Below are 26235 nucleotides of genomic sequence, written 5' to 3'. Positions count from 1 at the left end.
TAGCCGATGGGTAGGACAGGATACAGACTGTGTAAAATCCAGAGATTCTAGTAATGATCTAAAATCATTAGCAAGCTGATCAGAGGAGCAGCACACATGCATGTTAAAGTCACCACAAATTAATATGTTGTCAAATTTTGGCATAAACTCTGTCAGAAACTCTGAAAACTCATTGAGAAAGTCCTTTTTTAGTTTAGGTGGTCGGTAGATAACTGCACATAATAGGGGACAAGGCAATGTGAGCACAAAAGTTTGAAGCTCAAAACTGGAGAACCCCCTAGTGGACACCTGGCAGCACTTCAAGGACTGTTTGTATGCCGTGGCTATTCCCCCGCCCCTCCCCGTATGCCTCGGGGTGTTTAGGAATAGATAGCCAGAGGGGAGAGGTTCAGAAAAGGCACTGACATCACCTGGGGGTAGCCAGGTTTCGGTGAGAAAAAACAGGTCGAGGTTATGTGAAGAGATGACGTCATTGAAGACAAACGTTTTGTTATTGAGTGACCTGGCGTTACAAAGCGCCAAGCGTAACCTGGATCCGTCAGATGGTAAAACCACGCGAGGAATTCGTCGGAGGTTTTCTTTGACACATCCCTGTGTTGTTGATCTGGTCCAGCGGTGACATGGAAACAGTAAGCCTTTGCTAGGGCCAACCGACCGAAGCCACCGGTAGCGTTCTCGTAGGCCAACTGAACAGGAGACCGAGGTTTTCAGCTCCGTTGGACCTCTACTCCGCAGCGAAGGTGAAATCAGGTGAGCCCGAAGCTTGACATGTAGTCCGCCTCTCCGTCCACGTCTTCTGCGGCGCCTGAACAGGCAGACAGGGCGACTTACGAAAGGTGGAATTGATGCCAGCAATGGCGGTGGTGGTTCGTAGGACTGTCAATTTACAGAAAGGTTAGAACCAAAACGCAGTTCAAGCAGTGTTGCACGATCGTATACAATAGCTGGCGATACGGCTATGAAAGTAGTCAGTAGACAGAGGAGCAAATGGCATGCCAAACATAACGGCGCTCATCATCATTAAGGTGTCAGTACTGCAAGGATAGTAGGAGGATTGAAGTTCTGGAGGGATTCAGCAGTAGTGGGGGTTGGAGCGGGGGGGTAGAGTTCGGTCCCTGTTGAACCATGAACCATGAACTTCAAAATAAAAGTCCCCAGAACCCAATCCTCACACTTTCTATGCTTTCTAATATGCTATCCAATATTTTGCATTTCAAAAAACCTCTTCCTCAACAATGGGACACCCAGTCACCTCTGGATTCTCTGGTTGCACAGTAATAACAGAGTGACAGAGGTCCTGTTCACACCTGATACTGAACCATCCCTTAGTTATGCTGCAATAGGCCTAGGCTGCTGGGGGACGATGCACTGAGCACATGTCCTCTACTCTCTTCTCTCTCGCACCAAGCTCCTGTCCTCTCATTTCTTTTCTCTGGCACTGAGCTCCTGTCCTCTAATTTCTAAACTAAATTCATCTCTATTACTAGTCATGCAATTATGTGCAACTGCTGTATAGCATGTTAACTGCTGTGCTGTGGTATTAAAATGCATTTCCACATCATTGTGAAGTCACTTGTGATTAGGGCTGCAACTAACGATTATTTTAATAATCGATTAATCTGTCGATTATTTTTTCGATTAATCGATGAATCGGACAAAAAAAAGCATTGATTTCCAACCCTTTATTCAAAAACAGAGCTGACAGAGCAGAAAGTGCATAAACAGGTTGCTCCTTGAACATCTCTGAGCTGTTAAAGTAATCATTTAAAAAACAAAAACAAATGAACTAACACAAAGAACATACATGTATGCTTTACATCTGCCAAATATATTAAATAAAGTGCACAAAAAGATGTGAGCATGTATGTATGGTTATTCAACTATCAACTACCCTCCAGATGTGATTTAACATGCATTGAGACATGTCCCAACTTCCTCCATCCAATGTGCCATGTATAGTCTTGTAATGCATTTCAATGGAATTAAATGGCTTTGAAACACATTGCTGTAGACCGCTATAGAGCTCCAGGCGTCACCTGGCTTTTTTTGTTGACACCACCATATTGGCAGGAAAACTGAGGAAAAATTTATAGAGCCACTGGTGATTTCAGTCCGTCAGAGTTTACTGCGCACTTTAGACAGATTATATCATGGATCCCTATCATACCCCAGGTGTGCTATTTTCGAGCATTGAAAGTCTGCAGTCTGCAGTTCGCCTCATCAGGATTGTTCAGCACGTTTCAGCTAATCAACCAAATCATTTCTCTCAAACTGTAACAGCCAGAGTTTTACATGGAGCAGTACCAGTTTACGCCACACGGCGGCGCCTCCTTTGTTTTCATCTCTTAGTTCAGCAGGTGTCACTCTCTTTCTTTGACTTCCTCCATCATCTCCGTAATGTGGACGCTGGTGAAGGCTCCAGTCCACCAACGTTTTATTATCTGTTATTATAGTGTTCTGTAATGAGCCGTGAGACCTGCTTTATATGGTTCTGGTTAATAAATGTATTGAGCTGAAATCCCTCCACTTGGTCTCCTGCCTGCTACTTCATGTTGAAGCATACTACTAGCAGACGTGGCTAAGCTTCTCTCCAACTCCACCTTACAAAGCCAGCAATCATTAAACTTACATCTTGTCCATTTCCCAAGTTGACAACGAGGTTCATGTGACAGGAGAAGTCTGGAATCCAAAAGGCATCAATCCATATCGCTAACAAACGCTACGTGACCATAAAATCTCCCCGCTTGGCCTGCGCCGTACGACCGTACCATACCCGGAGCATCAACACGTTACAAACCAGGCTGAACACTGGATTCCACTTCCAGGTCTCATTTGTAGTTTAATTTCGGCGTCCTGCACCTTGGATGACTCAGGTTGAACTGATTTCTCCGCCTCCGCCATGTTTCAGAACAACGTTAGGGTCTCTCCGATGGTCTTTCCTCTACGTCCGCTCCGCGCTCAACTCAACTTTTTTTTTATACAACAAACATCTCCGTGGCATAATAATCGTGTGACACAACGAATCGATAATGAAATTCGTTGCCAACTCTTTTAATAATCGATTTTTATCGATTTTATCGATTCGTTGTTGCAGCCCTACTTGTGATCAGATCTCAGTTCCATGTTCTATATGCTCATTAGTTCCTGAAGGTTCCTCTTCTCCTTTTAGGAACCCGGACTGAGGACCAGAGTGAAATAATGTAGGTCTGTGTGAATATGATCCAAACTCCTGCTGCTCCACTACATCTATTAGATGATCAGTTGTCTCCATCTAGTGGACAGACAGTAGAACTGCACCATCTGATGTGTGATGCAGTGATTGTAACTCAGGTTAGACTGGTTTTAACGTCACTCTGATGTGTTTTTAGATCAAATCCAGGACTGACGAGGGACAGTGAGCAGCTTCTTCTCAACACATGAAGGTGGAAAGTGTCTGAAAGTCGACCTGAAGTGAGTTCAACAGGTGAGAATCCTATCAGAGAAATCTGGAAATGTCTCATTAACTGGATCACTATGATTCTATTCAGTTTGATCACTGAACTGTAGAAGTCTTTCTTGATCCTGATTGGCTGTTTTAAAACATCTCTTTAATATCTATGACTATACAATGATTGAATGTTGAATTGGTCGGACATCTTTATTAACTTGACTCTGTGTTTAACTGTTTCCTGTTGAAATGCTGCCAGTTCCAACACTACCAGTGTTAGTGGCTGTTCAGTCATCAAACCAATACACTCTGATTTTCATTAGTATTTAAAGATGAAGATGAATATTTAAAGGTCGTATTCAGTTCAGTTACTGTCCAGTATTCTTAGATCAGGATTGTCTGTCTCTAAATATCTGTGATGTTTGCAGGTTTCAGATCATTTAGACCTTCTGAGTTAAAGAACAGTGATGTGTGTTTATCACTGGTGGATAAAAGATGAAGTGATTTTAATCTGAGCTCACATGACTGTTCAAATATGCAGGGAGTGTCAGAACTGGTCTGACACCTTGGCTCAAACATGGCTGCGTATTAGAAACTGCAACCAAGCCATGTTAAAGGTCACACCCTGGACCTTGTCCTCTCCCACGGGTTCTGTCTGGACAATGTTTCTGTGACTGACTTTGTGGCCTCTGATCACAACGCATTTCTCTTCCAGATTCCTCACCTCTCTCCAGTCCCTAAACCTACCTCATATATTCGCTCTCGCCCCCTTAGCTCACTCTCTGCTCCAACCTTCTGCCATGCCTTTTCTTCAATGCGTGGTAACCATCTACTACCCTGTCTCTCTGTAGATAAACTGGTCAGTGAATTCAATTACTCTTGCACTACTATTATAGATTCTATTGCACCCGTAAGATATGAAAAGAAGACTCCCTCTTCATGCCCATGGTTGAGTGAAGATCTCAAGCTTTTAAAGAGACAGTGCAGGAAGGCGGAGCGGAAATGGAAACAGGACAAGCATAGTGGCTCCCTCGTTTCCCTTAAAGGTCTCATGTCCTCGTACCAGCGTGCTGTCAAAGTGGCTAGAAACTCATACTTCGCCAACTTGATTGCCAGTCAGGGCCACAATCCCAGGGTACTTTTTAAAACCATTTATTCTGTGACTCGACCTGCACCCAGCCAGTTCCCTGATCCCTCCCCAGAGATATGTGAGGAATTTCTTCTTCATTTTGTAAATAAGGTTGTACAGATCCGAGAGCAGTTTGGCACCGTTTTTAGAGAAGCTGACACAGTCTCTTATTTCCACTCTCCTTTAACTAATTTTAACGAAATCTCCTTGTCCTCTCTGGAGCGCATAGTTACAGCATCGAGATCTTCCACCTGCCTCTCAGACTGTCTGCCCACCTGGTTTTTAAAATATGTGTTTCAGACGGTTGGTCCCGATGTTTTAGCCATTGTTAACCTATTTCTGTCAACTGGCATTTTTCCATCCTGTTTTAAACATGCCCTGGTCACTTTTAAAAAGGCCCACTTTGGACGCCTCCGTTTTAAACAATTTTAGACCGATTTCCAAGTTGCCATTTTTATCAAAGGTTTTAGAAAAAGTCGTCTCTACACAGCTGATTGCCTTTTTAGATAATAATGACTTGTTTGAAAAATTCCAATCGGGCTTCCGCTCACAGCACTGTACTGAGACTGCTCTTATTAAGGTCACAAATGACCTGTTGCTTGCAGCTGACTCGGGGCTCTGCTCTATCTTAATTTTACTTGACCTCAGCTCAGCCTTTGATACGGTGGACCATGATATTTTAATTAGCGAGACTGTCCTCCTCGAAAAAACAACCATATGAGTCGTGTGTACAAGCGGTGAATTATGACCTCGTGTTACATTTCAAAGTTAAGCGACCCCTAGCGGTCGAGTAAATATCGACTCTCCGGTCACAGTTGTCGTTTAGCATGCACCCAAATTATGACTCACTGTTACGGTTGAGGGTGACTAGCCGCGCTGTTTTAATTCCCGCTTACTTCAGTTTTAATATTTTTTCATGCTAAAAAGTAACCGTGCAGATCCCGAATATGTGATCAGTTTATTCAAATAACACCTGTTTGGAAGTTTGCTCGGACGTTTTCGGAGAAGTGAAGCGCCACCTGTGGAACCAGCCGAGCGGGAGCAGCGAGCCATCTCAGAGACGAGCCGCCGGCCTCCTGAGGTGATCCGCCGGTCAACCTCCGTCGTCATCCCGGGGTAGAAAATGAGCCGATTAGTGTGAAAATACTACCCACATCCTCAAAGTGAATGCTAGTAATGCCGTGTTACTCAATGCATTCGTTAAACCTGTTGCATTTTGAACTGTATTATTAAAAGAATCTTATGAGGTCGGCAGAAAGACTCATTCGATTGACATCTTACATCGGTTTTTGTGAGGACATGTGCGTGCAGACCAAAACCTTCTGCACGTTCAACAACAACAAACCATGGTTCACTGCAGAACTGAGACGGCTACGCCAGGACAAGGAGGAGGCCTACAGGAGTGGAGATCGGGACCTGTACAAGCAGGCCAGGAACAAGCTGACAAAGGAGATCAAGGCAGCAAAGAAGAACTACACTGAAAAGCTGAAGGACCGTTTTTCTGCCAACGACTCTTCTGCAGTTTGGAAAGGCCTGCAGACCATTACCAACTACAGGAGACCATCCCCCCACCCTGTGGGGAGCCCCCGCCTGGCTGAGGACCTCAGTGACTTTTACTCCAGGTTTGAAAGGACTTTCACACCTTTCACTTCCCCCACCATCTCCATTACAAAAGGACTAGCCGTACCCCAAACCACCCCCGTACCCGACCCCCTGCCTGCGCTGAGGATCTGCGAACAGGATGTGCGTCAACTCTTTCAGAGACAGAGGATTAGGAAGGCCCCGGGACCCGATGGTGTGTCTCCGTCCTGCCTGAAAGTCTGTGCTGACCAGCTGGCTCCCATCTTCACTCAGATCTTCAACAACTCCCTGGAGCTGTGCGAGGTTCCCTCCTGCCTCAAACGCTCCACCATCATCCCAGTTCCCAAGAAGTCCCCTGTCACAGGATTAAACGACTACAGACCAGTTGCCCTGACATCTGTAGTCATGAAATCCTTTGAACGACTGGTGCTGACCCATCTGAAGGACATCACGGATCCCCTGCTAGACCCCCTGCAGTTTGCCTATAGAGCAAACAGGTCAGTGGATGATGCAGTCAACATGGCTCTCCACTACATCCTGCACCACCTAGACTCTGCAGGGACCTACGTACGGGTCCTGTTTGTGGATTTCAGCTCTGCGTTCAACACCATCGTCCCGGAGATCCTCCACCAAAAACTGTCCCAGCTCACCGTGCCCCCCTCCACCTGTCAGTGGATTACCAGTTTCCTGACTGACAGGAGGCAGCAGGTTAAACTGGGTAACTTCACTTCCGGCACCCGTTCCCTCAGCACTGGCGCCCCCCAGGGATGTGTTCTCTCCCCACTGCTCTTCTCCCTTTACACCACTGACTGCACCTCAAGGGACCCCTCTGTGAAACTCCTGAAGTTTGGAGACGACACCACCGTCATTGGACTCATCCGGGACGGTGACGAGTCTGCATACAGAAGGGAAGTGGAACAGTTGGTCCTCTGGTGCAGTCAGAACCACCTGGAGCTAAACCCGCTCAAGACTGTGGAGATGACAGTGGACTTTAGGAAGAGACCCACATCAACCCCTCCTCTCACCATTCTAAACAGGACAGTTCCAACTGCAGACTCATACAGGTTCCTCGGGTCCACAATTTCACGGGACCTGAAGTGGACCTCCCACACTGACTCCATTAGGAAGAAGGCCCAGCAGAGGTTGTTCTTTCTGCGTCAGCTCAGGAAGTTCAACCTGCCTCAGGAGCTGCTGACCATCTTCTACACAGCTATAGTCCAGTCCGTCCTGACCACATCCATCACTGTCTGGTTTGGATCCGCCACCAGGCAAGACAGGGACAGACTGCAGAGAACAGTCAGGTCTGCAGAGAGGATCATTGGTACTGATCTTCCCTCCATTCAGGACCTGTACCGGTCCCGGGTCGGGAAGCGGGCCAGAAAAATCACCACAGACCCCTCACACCCTGGCCACAATCTGTTCAGACTCCTCCCCTCAGGTCGGCGTTACAGAGCGGTGTACGCCAAAACCACCCGACACAAGGACAGTTTCTTCCCCTGGGCTGTCGCTCTGTTGAACTCTGAGTAGTCACAGAGTGTGAGTCCATACACATGATCAATAAACTATTTTTGTATATACTCACTGTACAATAACCCCAGTTTGGTGTATATATTATCCTGTTTTTATGTGTACAATTTGAAGATTATTTTATTTTTATCTTATTTATCTTATTTATCTTATTTTTTATTTTTTTTATTTTTTATCTTATTTATGATGCTTGAGTACTAGAGAGGAAGGTGCAGGAGTCAAATTCCTTGTATGTGTCATACTTGGCCAATAAAGCTGATTCTGATTCTGATTCTGATTCTGATTCCTGTCTATAGCTGTCCGCCGTGGATTGGCTGCGTTCGGTTTCTGCCGCTCAACCAAGCTACAGCAAAGCTTCATAATATTTTCAAATAAACGACTAAAATGCAGTGTTGTGTGTCATTTCTTAACTTAAAGCAACTTTAATCACTGCCGTTTCAAGTTCGGCTGTAGTAAATATTTCATGCGTTCAGCAGATAAACCAATCCTAACCCTATCTACTGTTCTATAATGCCGGAGAACCAAACTGCATTGCTTTTTGGCGTAAATCTATATTGCGCGGTTCTAAACACATCCTAAATAAACTCTCTTTACTTTTTCTTTACATATATCGACTTAAAGCAATGTCATCGCTAGTTCGGCAATACTAGATATTCGATGTAATCAGTATATATATCTTTTTTACAACCCTATTTTAACATACGTATTTGAAAACCGAAAAACTACAAATATCACGTGACTTGGTATCAAGCTACATGTTGCAGCTCAGGGGATTTGTAGTTTCTACAATGATTAGTGATTTCATTGAATAGGAGGTTATAAATAATAAAATGAATACATGGCCGGGGGTTTAAGGGTGTGGGAAACACATTTCTGTGACCAGAAGTTAAGTATATAATTGTCAAGTGGGTGAAAAGATATGTTTACCATTTTGGACAGCGCCCCCACTTTCTGTCTATATCCACTAGGTATAGTCACACAGCTGAGTTCATAAGCTTTCTAGAACACTTTGTCCCATGTCTATAGCCCCTTTTGATGCAGAATTACAGCCCTTCAGAACTTCTCAGAAGTCAGGGTTCAAAGGTCAATAGTTCAAAGAAGGAGCCATTTACAATCCCCTAACTGACATACGCTATTCCCCACGTTGAGACCTTTCCAATGATATCTTTATTATAGTAATGCAACAAAGTATGGATTTTCACATTTCATGAACACAGCTGTGCCCAGGCTTAGATTCAGAGAGCCTTTTGAGGGCTCAGCTCATGATATAAGTATTTTTTTTAAACAATGAGAAAAAATCATGTAAGGTAATCATATCTGACAGATTAACAACTGAATTAATAATTTATATGGTATCTGCTCATTTGTTTTTGCCAATTAATTCCACCAGACATCTTGAACCTGTGTGTAAACTAACATCACAACAGCTATTTGTCAAGGGATTTTGAGTAAATCAGTTACACATACCGTTGTTATGATGTCCAATAGGTCATTTCTGACATCTGTGTGTTTCAATGAAAAAACAGCATCTCAACAAAACACTAATGAGGATATGCGACAGGGGCATTCCTTGATTTCAGAATATTGTGACTTCTATCCTCACCTATAGTGGAACTACAGATACAATTCAATTTTCAATTCAATTCAATTTTATTTATATAGCGTTAGTAACAATACAAATCGTCTCAAGACGCTTTACAAAAACCCGGCCTGAAACCCCCAGAGCAAGCCTGAAGGCAACGGTGGCAAGGAAAAACTCCCTTTTAACAGGAAGAAACCTCGAGCAGAACCCAGCTCATATGGAGGGACCCATCTGCCTAAGGCCAGCCGGGTACAGACAGAAGAAAGAGAGAAGAGAACAGCAAAGAGAGAAGAGAACAGCAAGATAAACGTACATCTGTCATAGATACACATATCTGACTAAAGTGTACATGTGGAATCTGATGATACAAACTGATGATGTTACATGACAGTTTGAAAATGTAAGAGGAATCATAGGCAGGTTGGAGAATTGTTCATTCAGGTAGGAGTGGATAACTGCAGGATTCCATGAAGACTGGGCAGGCTGATGAGACCACGACAACAGATGTAGTATAGAGCTCCACAGGAAACACACCACTCCAGGCCAGAGATACTCACAAGAAGAGGGGGGAAGGGGGGGGAAGGGGGGTGGGACACACACAGCAGTAAACATTCTACATAGTAATAGCACAGAATTGTATGACTAGTAGTATATAGGAAATTAGAGGGCAAGAGCTCTGTGCCAGAGAAAAGAAAGTGGAGGATGCGAGAGAGGAGAGAGAAGAAAGAAGGAGGACATGTGTTTGGTGCATCGTCCCCCAGCAGCCTAGGCCTATAGCAGCATAACTAAGGGATGGTTTAGTCCAGCCCTAACTATAAGCCTGATCAAAAAGGAAAGTCTTAAGCCTGACCTTAAAAATAGAGAGAGTGTCTGCCTCCCGAACCCAAACTGGGAGCTGGTTCCACAGGAGAGGAGCCTGATAGCTAAAAGCTCTACCTCCCATTCTACTTTTTGAAATTCTAGGAACCACAAGTAGGCCTGCACTTTCAGACCGAAGTGATCTGTTGAGATGATATGGTACAATGAGGTCTTTAAGATACGATGGAGCTAGGCCTTTAAGGGCCTTGTATGTAAGGAGGAGGATTTTAAATTCTATTCTAGACTTTAAAGGGAGCCAGTGAAGAGAAGCTAAAACTGGAGTAATATGATCTCTCTTGCTAATTCCTGTCAATGCTCTTGCTGCGGCATTTTGAATCAACTGGAGGCTTTTTAAAGAGCTATTTGGAGCCAGACAGTAATGAATTACAATAATCCAGTCTGGACAACACAAATGCATGAACTAGTTTTTCAGCATCACTCTGAGACAGGATGTTCCTGATTTTGACGATATTACGCAGGTGAAAGAAGGCAGTCCTGGTCACTTGCTTTATCTGACATTTAAAGGACATATCCTCATCAAATATAACACCAAGGTTTTTTACAGTAGTACTGGAGGCCAAGGTAATGCCATCCAAAGACACCACGTGATTAGATAATGAATCTCTGAGATGCTTAGGACCGAATACAATAACTTCTGTTTTGTCTGAGTTTAAGAGTAGGAAATTACAGGTCATCCAAGCCTTTATGTCTTTAAGGCATGCTTGGAGTTTAACCAACTGATTAGTTTCATCTGGTTTCATGGATAAATATAGCTGGGTGTCATCTGCATAGCAATGAAAGTTTATGCCATGTTTTCTAATAATCTTGCCTAATGGCAACATGTATAACGTGAAGAGTATTGGTCCTAGCACAGAACCCTGAGGAACTCCGTAGCTTACTTTTGTATAAGTAGAGGAATCATTATTGACATGAACAAACTGGAATCTGTCAGATAGATAGGATTCAAACCAGTCTAATGCAGTTCCTTTAATCTTGACCTCACTTTCAAGTCTCTGTAGTAAAATATTATGATCAATAGTGTCAAATGCAGCGCTAAGATCTAGCAGAACAAGTATAGAGACAAGTCCACTGTCTGAAGCCATGAGGAGATCATTGGTAACTTTAACCAAAGCTGTTTCTGTACTATGATGAACTCTAAAACCTGACTGAAACTCTTCAAACAGACCATTCTTGTTTAAGTGGTCACACAACTGATTAGCAACAACTTTTTCTAGAATTTTGGAAATAAAGGGAAGGTTGGAGATTGGTCTATAGTTGGCTAAAACATCTGGATCTAGAGTGGCTTTCTTGAGTAAGGGCTTAATTACAGCAATCTTAAAAGACTGAGGCACATATCCTGTTAATAAAGATAAATTTATCTGGTTCAATATGGAGGTGTTAATTAACGGAAAAACTTCTTTGAGCAATTTAGTTGGGATTGGATCTAGAAGACAGGTTGATGGTTTAGATGCTGTAATTGTTGAAGAGAGCTCAAGAAGATCTACTGGGGAGAAGGATTCCAGATATTGATAAGGTCTTACAAAAGTTTCTAATGTCACTGTACTTCCATCTTTAACAGCTGTTGGAAGGATGCCTTGAATATTTTCTCTAATGCCGACAATTTTATTAGTAAAGAAGCTCATGAAGTCATTACTACTGAGGGCTAAAGGAATAGATGGCTCAACAGATCTGTGGCTCTTTGTCAGCCTGGCTACAGTGCTGAAAAGAAATCTGGGGTTGTTCTTGTTTTCTTCTATTAATGATGAATAATATGCTGTTCTAATACTACTGAGAGCTTTTTTATAAGTTGTTAAACTATCTTTCCAGGCTATGCGAGCTTCTTCAGAATTAGTAGAATGCCAAATTCTTTCTAGCTTTCGGACTGCCTGTTTTAAACTGCGCAACTGTGAATTATACCATGGAGCTAGCCTCCTCCTATTTATGACCTTCTTTTTCAGAGGAGCAACTAAGTTTAAAGTTGAACTAAGCGATGCTGCAGTGCCATCGACAAAATAATCTATTAGTGCAGGGGTTAAATTGTGGTTGGTGTCGTCCACAACATTGGTACATGGCACTGAGGTAAATAAAGAAGGAATTAATTCTTTATATCTAGTTACAGCATTGTCAGACAAACATCTACTGTAATGAAATGCCTTTTCAGTTCCTGTGTAATCCATTATTGCAAATTCAAAAGTTATGAGGAAATGATCAGACAGAAGAGGGTTATGAGTAAATACTGTTAAACCTTCAGTTTCTATGCCATATGTATATATACAGCTTATGCCTTTAACAATAAATGTTAATCAAAACTAAATCAATTCTGAGTAATTAACAAGCAATATAAGCACATGAATTCAGCTGATGGGTAAGAATTAGGGTTTAATATTTTTCCCGAAAATTAGATGAATCAGATCCCGGGAAAAGACGACCCATTTCCCGGGAATCCCGGGAAACAGCTGTTTTTTGTTGATGTTGTTTTTGCCCAAGTAATGTATCGATATCATTCAAATATCGCGTTCCCAGCATGTTTTATATTATTTGTAACATTATTAGGGCAAGAAACACAGTTTATGTCCATATCAACAAAGTTTGCAATGATCAATTCTGCTGCGTGATCAAGTGAGCTGCGTGCGTGACAGCCTATCTGCCAAAAAGCAGCTACCGTATTGGTGTAGAACGATCACGTGACCAACCGTCCCACCACCCGCGACCAAGAAACTAGTTCTGCATAAAACATAGACGCATCGGCAATCGACTGGAATTTTTGCGATGAACTTTTTTTGGGTAGCTTAGCATGACTCGTTATGTTTTATGAACTAAAGATTGTGTAGATGCCAGACTGTGGAGCGGGAAGAAACGATAACAGGGTTCACCTTACGGCCTAACAAAGCTGGCTGCAGACATCATTAGGAGGTTGGTAGCCTACTGCTGCAAATGACATTTGCTGCCGCTAGGGTGCGTGGATTTCTAGGCAATAGCCTACTGCTGCACTGAATTCAACGTTAACGTAAGACAACAATAGAAGCGCACGTGTAACAAAAAATAAATATATATTTCCCGTTTCCCGTCATAACCTTTCCCGGGAATCGGGAAATAGTCTTGATCAGATTTCCCGGGAATCCCGTTTCCCGGGATTAAACCCTAGTAAGAATGTACTTCTCGATGACATGGGCTTGTCTTTTATGCTGGCTAAGCTACTGTAATGGTGTGATTGGATGAAGTTGTCTGTTAACCACTCACCCTTTTTTAGTGAAAACAAACCTATTCAGGCTGCTAATTTATAAACTGTTAACAATCATGAAACTGAATTGAATGGAAATGAACACAGACAGAGACAATTGGCAGGTATTTTAAAACATTACCAGACATTAACATTTATGGTGGAATCTGGTGGAATTCATGTAGCCTGTCTCCTCAAAGATCAGGCAAAATAGATCATAAAGCAATTATATCAAAGAATAACTGTTTTTCACTCTTGTCATCAATGAAATACCAGTCTGAATCAAACATTAAAAATGAATTATTAAAAAAGAAACATGTCTATATTTGAACATTTTTGATTACCACAGTATGACATAATCCTCTGTCAGTCTCCATAACTGTCATACAACACAGCTACAATAACAAACAATACAACACAGCAACAACAAAATCACTATGACATAGTAACAGTCTATTTCAGGATGTTAGCTTTGAATGTTGTCTTTTTGCTCCCACGAGTTTTTCCACTTTGTCCCACTGCAAGACAGACAGATAGACAGCATTAAGTATTATTGTTAAAGTGTTTGAAAATTATTGGAAAATGTACAATTTCCAATGACACATTGATTCCTCAGTTATGCAGGCATTTTGTAATACCTGGTAAAATGATCCACATTCTGTATATGTATGCAACAGCCTATATTTGAAGATGATGCGATAAATTAGTGTAGCCAAGTTAGATAAAAAGGTGCATTATGTAACACAGTATGCATATAGTACACAACGTACATACTATGTAGTCAGGCACCTACAAGGTACAAACGTCATGTTTTTAATTTGCAGTATAACATTAATCATAATGCTTCTAACATCAGAAATATGTTCCTCAGCGACATTGAGGGTCTAAGGACAGAGGATGTCACATACTGTATCGATTGTAAACCCCCTGGGACAAATTGAACTGATTTGATTTCGGGCTATATAAATAAAATTAGATTTGACTTTAAGTCCTTTTGATGCTGGATGACATCAGCAAAACTGTCTAATCAAGGAGCTACCTGTCTGTTTAACTTCATGTTTACCCCTTATTTTCCAGTCAATAGCTTACTATTATATGCATGTTATGTTCCTTTGTAGAAATCATGGCCAATCAAACAATGATGCAGGCTATGGGTTAAGAGAAGGCTAGAATGAGACTGTTCTCACTTAAACAGTTTGACAGGTATTCATATAGTGATAATAAAATTACTGATGATACACTTTTAAATGATCCAATGATCACTCTGACCTGTCAAGAGGGCCTCAGGTTCTCAGGGACCATGCCTGATTAACTCTTTCTGTCCTGTGGGGTCCCCCAGGGGTCGATTATGGGGCCCCTGCTTTTTTCTATTTACATGCTACCCCTGGGGAGAATTATTCAAAATTATTCAAAGGCACAACATAAACTTTCATTTGTATGCGGATGATACCCAGTTACCTTTTCTTAATTTTGATTTACAATTTTGTTTTATCATTGTTGTATGATTACCTTGTTGTGGGTGGGTGATTTTAAATTTTAAATTTTAATTCCAATTTTATTTCTCTTGGTTTTATTATGTTGTTGCCAGGCAATTGTATCTGACCTGTTTTATGTCTGTTGTTGTTGTACAGCACCTTGTAACGTGTTTTAGAAAGGTGCTATAGAAATAAAGTTATTATTATTATTATTATCATTATTATTTTCCTTCTATTCAAACACATCCATCAAACAAACACAGAGATTCATGTGTCAGAGAGTCGGTCAGTACGTCAGATGAAGGATTAAAAGAGAAAGAGAAAGATTTAAAGACATGGCTTGGTTTTCTTTTAACCATTACTAGATCAACAAACTAATTCTTGGTCTTCACTAAATAACAAACCTCAGCTCTGGTACCACAATAATCTGAATGTCAACACGATAACAAATAATAAATATATATGATGAAATAATACTTCAATAATTATTGATAGGCTATATCATACTTTAAAAACCTTTATCAACAAAAAACTAAAATGTCAGGATTAGAACTATTAGTACATATTGATTTTATAAAAACTGTAAATTATGTGTAATAGATTAAAGGTCGAATTTAAAAGCAGATGTTTAAGGGCCTATAACAGTTTGGGATGAAACATGGATGTACAATAACCCTCAGCACAGTAGCACGGTGATAAATCCTCCAGACTGTTTCTATTCTCAATGATAGTGAGTCCTGCAGAAACTCTCTTGTTATACTAAGCATAGCGTGATAATTTAACTTAACAACAAACAATGACATTTTGAACTAAGACTAACTCTAACAGAGTAAAATCATCATAACCTTTAAACGTTACTACACAAGGCCATGTGAAGATTTTACTACATCAAATGTTAAACTCACCATTAAATATATATTCATCAAAACATCCACTGTGATACAAACCTAATGCTGGTGAATATAGAGTTATAGAGTTCACATATAACTGTACAGGTGTCCTCATGTGTGGTAACGTGTATTGTCCTCTCATACTTCAGCTGTTGCAGCTTCATATAGTCAGGGATTAGGAAACAGGTCTGGTGGTTCTTGATGGACCCATTCAGCTCTCCTCCCTTTGCACCGAGGTGTTAGTCTTGATGATGTGGTTGAGCGTCCACTGCCGGTGGTGACACTGGTCTTCAGGACAGCTGTGTCTTATTGGAGCTTGGTATACTGCTGTCAGAGGAGGGCGCTGTTTCAGCCCTTCCTCTCTGCTGGTCTTAGGTCAGTATGTTCTTCTCTTTCTGGTCTTCAGCCAGCCAGTTGTCAAAGTGAACATCAGGGTGGGGGTCATATCCAGGTTGCTCTTCCAGTCACCTTCACTACTGTGTTGATGATCAGGACGTCCTACAATGAGCCAGTGTATTTTCTCTCTTTCTGTTTCCACGTCCTGCAACAGTCATGTGAGTCTGAGTTCTTCCCTGTCTTCCTGGGTGGGGACAAAAGAGACAGAGACAAAGACTGCTGCCTATGTCCCTGAGATGCTTGTTGAGGGTTTGTTTCTCAGACTCTGTCCACACATTTGTCCTGTTTGTCATCAAGAGTCTTATGGATCCTCTTTGTAGGAGCAGTTTTCTAAAACCAGCTCCTCCATCTTTGAACATTTTGTGTATTTCTAGCTCTCTTGTCCTTTGTGTCTTTTGTCTGTTGCTTTGTAACCCTTGATGCTACACTCCATATCCTCACATTCACATCAGATGTGCCTCCCTTTGACCAGCATGGATCCAATCCTCTAGTTCACTTTAGTTTGTCTTTATCTTTGGGTACTTGATGGGCAGCTTTTATTAAAATGGTTCCTGGTGACTCATTCATTGCTGCTGTGTTTATCTTCAGCTCTGAACATTAATTGATTTGAATATTTCAGAAAATACACAACAAACTGAGACAGAGGATCAAGACCTGATATTTAGAATGATTCATTTAACTGTGGGACAGTTATCAAAGAATGATTTTGGTTTTCATCATAGAGACTGGAATAAATGATACACCTCTTAACGGAATAGTAAAATCCATGTTTCTATTGTTTACTTGGTGATCTTCCTCACAGATGTTTTATCTGCTAGTTAAGTCATTTCTCCTGTTTAGTCCAGACCTTCTCAGCTCATGGAAGCTGTAATTGAACAGCAACCTCTGCCCTAAACACAAGTTCACTTCCTACCAGTCCTCATTTACATCCCAGCATTGACACCATCTGATACCTTGAGACTCTCTAGTGCATCACCTCTCTGGGATCCTCCAAGGATTTGAAGGGCAGGTGCAGTTTGTTATGTCCATAGTGTGATGTTCTTCACACTCTTTGTCAGTCCCAGTCACCTCCTAAGGTGGTTGCTGATCTCAACAGCTGAGAGTGAAACTACTTAGACAAGTTGAATGAATCAGTTGGATTGCAGCCTCCATTTCAGGTTCTCTTGACCTCAGGTCTTATCACTCAACCATCCTCATACCCAGAGTTACAGGCAACTGCAGTACTCTGTGGTGATGTTTCAAATACTCAAAGCTACTTGTACCTCAGCTCTGAGCTGCTTATTTACTTCACACAGAAAAGTGTCCTCTTTCAGACTAAGTTTAGGGAGTAACTATTTTCATTGTGAGACTACCTGCAGGTTTATTAATCACATCCACAAGTCTTTATTTCTTTCATGAAGCTAAAAGCTGCTTCAAAGTTCATGAATGGAGAATGTTAGACAATCCTCTCTACACTCAGACCTAGGTGAGACTGCACATTAAATAAGACAAAATGCCTCTTCAGTTTAGATTTGGCCAAAGTGTCGCCCAGAGTCCAAGCAGCAGCCATCAGGATGTCTCTTTGCTTCATTTCCTGTTGTGACACCAGTTATGTGGTGGAGAAAATATCTCATCAGAATGAGTTGATTTGTAAATGAGTCAACCAGCAAACAGTGACTGTTCCATTTCTACACAAATACACATTAATACATCATCTCATATTCCTCAGCACAGTAGCATGGTACTTTACCACAACACCTCAAAACTGATCTGACTGAAGATCATTCATTTATTTCCTTGTTTCATGATTCTCAGACACAGAACCTAACAAGCAAACTTTCAGGTTGAATGATCTCCCTACAGCATGAATAATTCTATTTAGTTTCTTGTTCTAAAAACAGACAGCAGCTGATGATGCTGAGCTGATCTTTAGTTTATTAGATTCTTTGTTCTGTGCAGTGACTCCATGGAGCAGAAACAATATAAACACAACTACAACATTCAACACAAACATCTCCCTACAGCATGAATAATCATATCTAGTTTATTTTTATTAAAGCATTAATGAACCAGTCACATCAAGGATGTAAACAAGAAGAAATGAGGAAATGAACTCACATGAAACCTGAAACCTTCCAGTTGTTGGACTGGTTTTATGTTTCAGAGTTATGAGGGTGTGACAGCGTCCTCAGATCAAATCAGACACCAGTTTGACTATGTTTGACTTTTTTATTAAAACATCAATAGGTTCTCTGTTGCTCTCTGAATTCTGTGGCCTGTGGTATTTAACTGTGTTTGAGATTTCCACTTTAAATACCTGTGATAACTAACATGTGTCCCAGTCATAAGATAAAGACACAAAACTAGAGTTCCAGTTAAAACACACCTCCTGCTCATTAACCAACCAATCAGCTCAGAGAGGTAAGAGGGAGGAGTCAGGAAACAGTCTCCTCTGACACTGACTGGGTTTTCTCCACAGGTTAAACTGGTTTTAACGTCACTCTGATGTGTTTTTAGACTCTGAAGTTATGAGGATGTGACCACGTCCTCAGATCAAATCCAGGACTGACGAGGGAGAAAGAGCAGCTTCTTCTCTTGAAATGTTTCCTCAACACATGAAGGTGGAAAGTGTCTGAAAGTGGACCTGAAGTTCAGAAGATAAGAATCAGGTAAAAACATTAGTAAATGACTGATGAACAGTTCACCATTGTTCACATTGTCCTGTTTCACTCTTTGACTGTATAGTAGAAAGTTTCTCTAGGATGATTCAATTATTCCAAATGTTTATTAATTAGTTGATGTTATATTCTTAAGTTTGTCTCTATTGAAGCTCAGTCTGTGTCCCAGAGGCTTCATGAACCTGGACACCTGGACCGTCTGATGGGACGTCCAGGTGTCCAGGTTGTATTTGTTTTTAAATATAAATAGTTTCACCTACAGAATATTTAAATTCTGTTCTATTTTCTCTTGTTACCATCATATGTCTCTGTCATAGTTTCAGTAGTAATTCTAATAACTTTATATTAGAATAACATTATGAAATACATTATGGTGATGTTGTTGGGACATCTGAGATAAAGTCTAATAAATGTAGGATGCTCCATATTTGTGTATCTAATAAACCCTGCATGTGGAACCAGCAAGGTTTACACTAACCCAGAATTCAAAGCATGTTACTGACAGTGATGAACTGATGTGATGTGAGTGTTGTTGTAATGACTGATCAGGTTGTTGTGTTTGTGTGAAGGTATGGACTCTGCTATGAATCAGAGTGAGGACAGACAGGAGGGAGACCTTCCCTCTAAAACCACTCTGAGTGGGGAACATGAGATCCAGACCAGAGATCAGAGGTGAGATGACCATCTCTAACTGTCCATGACTCTTCTCCATGTCAGAGCTCAGCACTCACATCACTGCACCATCATTATTCATCATCTTTAGTGTTCTATCATTGTCCACAGTCCACACTCTACTGTTCCCAGCTGTGTCCATGAAGAGTGACTTGTCTATTTTAAATAAAATGTTCAACCATGTCCAAAACAAACCCAGACCCAGTGTACATACAGTAATTAATGGAACCAATCAAATCGTACCAACCTATACACTAGTATTACATCTTTATATACTATTATTGTAAAATACTTACTTAATTATATTTATATACAATAACTGTAGTCTGTTCCCTATTTGTGGGTTAATTTAACACTTTTTGCTGTTTGCTCCTCTGGTTAGATGCTGAACTGTATTTCATTGTGTATGTACCTGTAGTAAATGAAATGACAATAAAGTTGAATCTAATGTAATTTAATCCAAACTGTCGTTGCACAGTAACCAGTGATGAAATACGTAATAAAGGATAGAAGTCAATATTGAACACCAGGGTCCATTTACATCCACATCTGTATCAGACATATTGATAGACAGACCCAAGACCTGCAGCAGTAAAATAAAACACAAATCAATGTGACTGAGCAGAGTTTGGACATGATCCACTCTGAACATGAGATCCAGTCTGGTTTCTCAGACAGCAAATCATCTCTGGTTTCATTGGGTCCTTTGAGATCCTAGTGCTGTCTACATTCTGGAAAAAAATCTGAATTAACTTTTATCTGATTAATGAAATAAATCAGAGATGGTCTCAGTGCAGTAGATTATTAATCCAGATCTGTTTATACAAATATTGGTGATCAACAAACTCTTTATACTGTATCTAGAACAATTAAATATCTATACATGTTTCCTTGAGCTTGTCCTGTTATTTGAATTCAACATTAAACATTGTATTTACATATTATATCCTGTGTTTGTAGGAGGATCCATCAACAGAAACATGATTCTCCTGAATACAGCTGTGTGTCTGTGAAGAGTGATGGATCCATCAGCAAAGACCAGATCCCTCTGGAATCACATCTGTGTCCATGAAGAGTGACCGGTCTAAGGGTGGACTTATTAACTTCAAACGTAAACAGCAGTCAGCTGATCCAGGGTCAGAATTAACACAGATCTATTAATCATTATTCAGTTCTGTTCATTAGACTGTCATGTTTTAGTCCAGAGTTTATCTGTCATTTAGTTTCCTCTGTTAAAACACCACATTCAGTAATCAGAGCAGTGTTTGTTGTTCTCATCTTGTGTTTGTGGCATCAATAAAATGATGATCATCACCAAAGTGTGTTTGTTAAAGAAGTTAGTTTGAATCAAAGATGTTTCTCCACAGACTTCAGCAGCAGATCTCAGTGGTTTCCAGTGATCATCATCACAAAGACCTGGACTCCATATTCATGGTGAGTAAATGTTCAATCACAGCTACTACTGCTAACCTCAACAACCACAAACTAGCATTCTGGTTGGAGAAGTCTTCATGTTGAATGCTGTCAACAAGCAGCCTTTCAGATCAACATGATTGTGTTCTGATCATGTAAGTTGGATTATTATTCTGTTCCAGCTGCTGGAGGAGAACATCATCAGTTTCATGAAGAACGAGCTGAAGAAGATCCAGAAGGTTCTGAGTCCAGATTACCCAGAATGCTTAGAGAGTCAGAGGGAGGATGAGGAGGTGTTGGAGGGTGAGGATGAAGAGCAGAGGAGGAGCAGCAGAGATTTATTTGTGAAGATCACAGTGAACTTCCTGAGGAGAATGAAGCAGGAGGAGTTGGCTGACTGTCTGCAGAGCAGTAAGAGGATTTAACAGCTTTAACTTGATGGAAAGAGGAAATGGAGGAAACATGGGAGAAGTTTATATTTCTAGACTCTGATGTTAATATGATAAAAACATCTGAATCACATCTATGAAGTCTTCTGGACTGAAAACAGTCACATGTGAATGTTATTAAAATGAATGAGTTCACTGATTCATTACATTTCTTGTTCATTCAGGAACTCTTGCTCCAGAGTGTGGACGTAAAGTTAAATCTACTCTGAAGGAGAAGTTCCAGTGTGTGTTTGAGGGGATTGCTAAAGCAGGAAACTCAACCCTTCTGAATGAGATCTACACAGAGCTCTACATCACAGAGGGAGGGACTGCAGAGGTCAATGATGAACATGAGGTCAGACAGATTGAAACAGCATCCAGGAAACCAGACAGACCAGAAACAAGCATCAGACAAGAAGACCTCTTTAAAGCCTCACCTGGAAGACATGGACCAATCAGAAGAGTGATGACAAAGGGAGTGGCTGGCATTGGGAAAACAGTCTTAACACAGAAGTTCACTCTGGACTGGGCTGAAGACAAAGCCAACCAGGACATCCTCTTCATATTTCCATTGACTTTCAGAGAGCTGAATGTGTTGAAAGAGAGAAAGTTCAGCTTGGTGGAACTTGTTCATCACTTCTTTACTGAAACCAAAGAAGCAGGAATCTGCAGCTTTGAAGAGTTCCAGGTTGTGTTCATCTTTGACGGTCTGGATGAGTGTCGACTTCCTCTGGACTTCCACAACACTGAGATCCTGACTGATGTTACAGAGTCCACCTCAGTGGATGTGCTGCTGACAAACCTCATCAGGGGGAAACTGCTTCCCTCTGCTCGCCTCTGGATAACCACACGACCTGCAGCAGCCAATCAGATCCCTCCTGAGTGTGTTGACATGGTGACAGAGGTCAGAGGGTTCACTGACCCCCAGAAGGAGGAGTACTTCAGGAAGAGATTCAGAGATGAGGAGCAGGCCAGCAGGATCATCTCCCACATCAAGACATCACGAAGCCTCCACATCATGTGTCACATCCCAGTCTTCTGCTGGATCACTGCTACAGTTCTGGAGGATGTGTTGGAAACCAGAGAGGGAGGAGAGCTGCCCAAGACCCTGACTGAGATGTACATCCACTTCCTGGTGGTTCAGACCAAAGTGAAGAAGGTCAAGTATGATGGAGGAGCTGAGACAGATCCACACTGGAGTCCAGAGAGCAGGAAGATGATTGAGTCTCTGGGAAAACTGGCTTTTGATCAGCTGCTGAAAGGAAACCTGATCTTCTATAAATCAGACCTGACAGAGTGTGGCATCAATATCAGAGCAGCCTCAGTGTACTCAGGAGTGTTCACACAGATCTTTAAAGAGGAGAGAGGACTGTACCAGGACAAGGTGTTCTGCTTCGTCCATCTGAGCGTTCAGGACTTTCTGGCTGCTCTTCATGTCCATCTGACCTTCATCAACTCTGCTGTCAACCTGATGGAAGAACAACAAACTACATCTCTGTGTTCTAAATTCTTTAGAGACAAACCTAAACTAACACGTCTCCATCAGAGTGCTGTGGACAAGGCCTTACAGAGTCCACATGGACACCTGGACTTGTTCCTCTGCTTCCTCCTGGGTCTTTCACTGCAGACCAATCAGACTCTCCTACGAGGCCTGCTGACACAGACAGGAAGTAGCTCACAGACCAATCAGAAAACAGTTCAGTACATCAAGAAGAAGATCAGAAAGAATCTGTCTGCAGAGAGAAGCATCAATCTGTTCCACTGTCTGAATGAACTGAATGATGGTTCTCTAGTGGAGGAGATCCAACAGTCCCTGAGATCAGGAAGTCTCTCCACAGATAAACTATCTCCTGCTCAGTGGTCAGCTCTGGTCTTCATCTTACTGTCATCAGAAGAAGATCTGGACGTGTTTGACCTGAAAAAATACTCTGCTTCAGAGGAGGCTCTTCTGAGGCTGCTGCCAGTGGTCAAAGCCTCCAACAAAGCTCTGTAGGTGGATTTAGGAACTATTTGAAACATGATTCATTTAGTAAATGACAAATAAAACATTTGATGTTGATTCTTCTTCAGGCTGAGCAGTTGTAACCTCTCAGAGAGAAGCTGTGAAGCTCTGTCCTCAGTTCTCAGCTCCCAGTCCTCCAGTCTGAGAGAGCTGGACCTGAGTAACAACAACCTGTAGGATTCAGGACTGAAGCTGCTGTCTGCTGGACTGGAGAGTCCTCACTGTAAACTGGAAACTCTTAGGTCAGGATACAACTGGTTGTTGATCAGTTAAATCCTGATTTAGGTTCATGTTGGTGCAGAAGTTCAACATCTGGAGGATTTTCCTTCTTCTTCTTGAGTTTCTGATATTTTTCTATCTCCAGTCTGTCAGGTTGTCTGATCACAGAGGAAGGCTGTTCTTCTCTGGCCTCAGCTCTGAGCTCCAACCCCTCCCATCTGAGAGAGCTGGACCTGAGCTACAACCATCCAGGTGTTAACGGAGTGAAGCTGCTGTCTGCTGGACTGGATGATCCACTCTGGAGACTGGACACTCTCAGGTATGGACAGACAACAGGAGCTTGTCCAATATCTAAATTCTTTGGAGTCACAGTAAACCTCAGAGGATGAACCCTCCTCTATCAGCTGGTTTACAGTTTTAGGTTTTAGTGAAATATATTAACAACTGTTGATGGATGGATTGTTGGTGTAAAGTGTAGAGAGAATAATCTTCTGTGACTGTGATTATTCAGAGAATTTTAATATGTCCAAGACTTTGGATTAAACTTTTGTTTCTTTTAAAACACACTTTAAATTCATGAGATATTGTTACTATGGAATATGCACTTTACATCATTAGAGCCTCTATCTGGAAAATGTAAATGAACACAATCAACTGAATCTGGAGCTGAGACTGATCTGCGAACAGTCTGAAAACTGTTTAGTTGTTGATGTGTGAATGTTGGTCAAACTGTTGATCTCAGACAGTGAAACATCAGAGACAGTCTATACTGATGAGTTTCAGTCTGTTTCTGTGTCTCACTGATAAACTGATGAACTCTGCTTCATGTTGAACAGCAGTTAGGACTCATGTTGGATAGAAAATCATTCTGACTGTGTTTCTTCCTCCAGGAAGGACCATAGTGGAGAGCAATGGTTAAAACCTGGTCTGAGGAAGTGTAAGTTTGACTAATGATGATAAAACATCAAAGTGTCAGTTTGTGTTTCAATCCAAAGCTGAGAGTTGTGGTATTTATTCATTCAAACATCACTGACAAGAGAATCCTGACTAAAAGTATCATCATTAAACTTTCTATTAATGAACAACAGACCAGTGAGGAAAGAAAGAATAAATCCATCAGATGTGTCAGATGATAAACTGCAGCTGTGTTGTGTCTTTTTCTCTCCATCAGATTTCTGTGAGCTTGAAGTGGACACACACTCAGTCAACAGAAACCTCAAACTGTCTGACAACAACAGGAAGGTGACAAATGTGGAGGAGGAGCAGCCATATCCTGATCATCCAGACAGATTTGACTACTGTCCTCAGCTGCTGTGTATAAATGTTCTGACTGGCCGCTGTTACTGTGAAGTTGAGTGGAGAGGAAATGTTAATATATCAGTGAGTTACAGAGGAATCAGAAGGAAAGGATCCTTTTATGACAGCTGGTTTGGAAAGAATGATCAGTCCTGGAGTCTGATCTGCTCTGATCGTCATGGTTACTCTGTCTGTCACAATAACAGAGAAACATCCATCTCCTCCTCCTCTGACTCTAACAGAGTATCAGTGTATGTGGACTGTCCTGCTGGAACTCTGTCCTTCTACAGAGTCTCCTCTGACAAACTGATCCACCTCTACACCTTCAACACCACATTCACTGAACCTCTCAATCCTGGGTTTAGGTTCTTGTCATCTGGTTCCTCATTGTCTCTGTGTTCTCTGTAGGAAGGACAGTCTTTGAAGTGACAGCAGCTTCAACTCTGAGGTTTAAATGTTGATGGTGGATGATGTTTTTCATTGGTTTACAGTGGAATCACTGAATAATAGGCAAATCAAAGATTTGGATAAGTAACCGACATCTATTATTTATCAACCATGAAGTTAACTACGTAAGTGTTATATATGTCATTGTTATAATAATAATAATACATTTTATTTGTGGGCGCCTTTCAAAAACTTAAAGTTACCCTAATTCAAACATCATAAGAATAAAACATACGATGCAATAGCATAATAGCATAATAGCAGATTAGAGTACATAAAGAGTGGGTTAAATGGAGTAAGCTATTTTAAAGATGTGTTTTGAGTCTAGATTTCAAATGTGTCAGGGAGTCTGTGTTTTGAATGTAAGGTGGGAGAATGTTCCAAAGGCGTGGAGCTGAGGGACTGAAAGCTCTGGAACCCATGGTGGACAGCCGCATTGATCTTGTATTCAATGCCGGATGTAATTGGAAGCCAGTGGAGCTGCTGAAGAACTTGGGTGATGTGGTCCATGGAGCGAGTTCTGGTGATGATACGGGCTGCAGTGTTTTGGACAAGTTGAAGTTTATAGAGACATTTGGAGAATAGACCAAAGAGAACAGAGTTACAGTAGTTGATGTGCGAGGTGACGAGGGCGTGGACAAGAATTTCGATGGTGTTCTGTGGTAGGGATGGGCGAAGTCGATTGATGTTGCAGAGGTGGAAGTAAGTGAACCGAGTCATGTTGTTGATGAAGGTTTCTAGAGATAGAGTGAGACTCTTAACCAGAGGGGAGAGAAATACAGTGGAGTTTTCAATGTTTGTGAGAAATTGTTAACTTTGGCCTGAGTGGACTTGGAACCAACGAGGAGGACTTCTGTTTTACTGCTGTTCATTTGTTGGAAGTTGCAGGAAAACCTGGATTTAATTTCTGTAGACAGGCGGAAAGGGCAGAGGGTGGAATAGTAGAGGCCGGCTTTGTAGACCAGTAGAGAATAATATTTAAAAGGCTGTGAAGATAATTGTAGTAGTGGTGTACT

At 41.5% G+C, this 26235-nt stretch overlaps 1 pseudogene across 1 annotated transcript in view; it reads left to right on the top strand.

Annotated features, from left to right (window-relative positions):
* The window catches only part of LOC311499366, a 135520-nt pseudogene that overhangs the window by 87025 nt on the left and 22260 nt on the right, over window positions 1-26235 (top strand). The window contains exon 7 of the transcript XR_014699983.1: window positions 23326-23454. The product of XR_014699983.1 is annotated as an uncharacterized misc_RNA (transcript). The remainder of the gene's footprint in view (window positions 1-23325; window positions 23455-26235) is intronic.

This window comes from Chelon labrosus, assembly GCF_963514085.1.
Source record: "Chelon labrosus genome assembly, chromosome: 14".
Taxonomy (NCBI): domain Eukaryota; kingdom Metazoa; phylum Chordata; class Actinopteri; order Mugiliformes; family Mugilidae; genus Chelon; species Chelon labrosus.
Note: the sequence above shows the minus strand (reverse complement) of the source record. Positions and strands in the feature narration are given on the sequence as shown.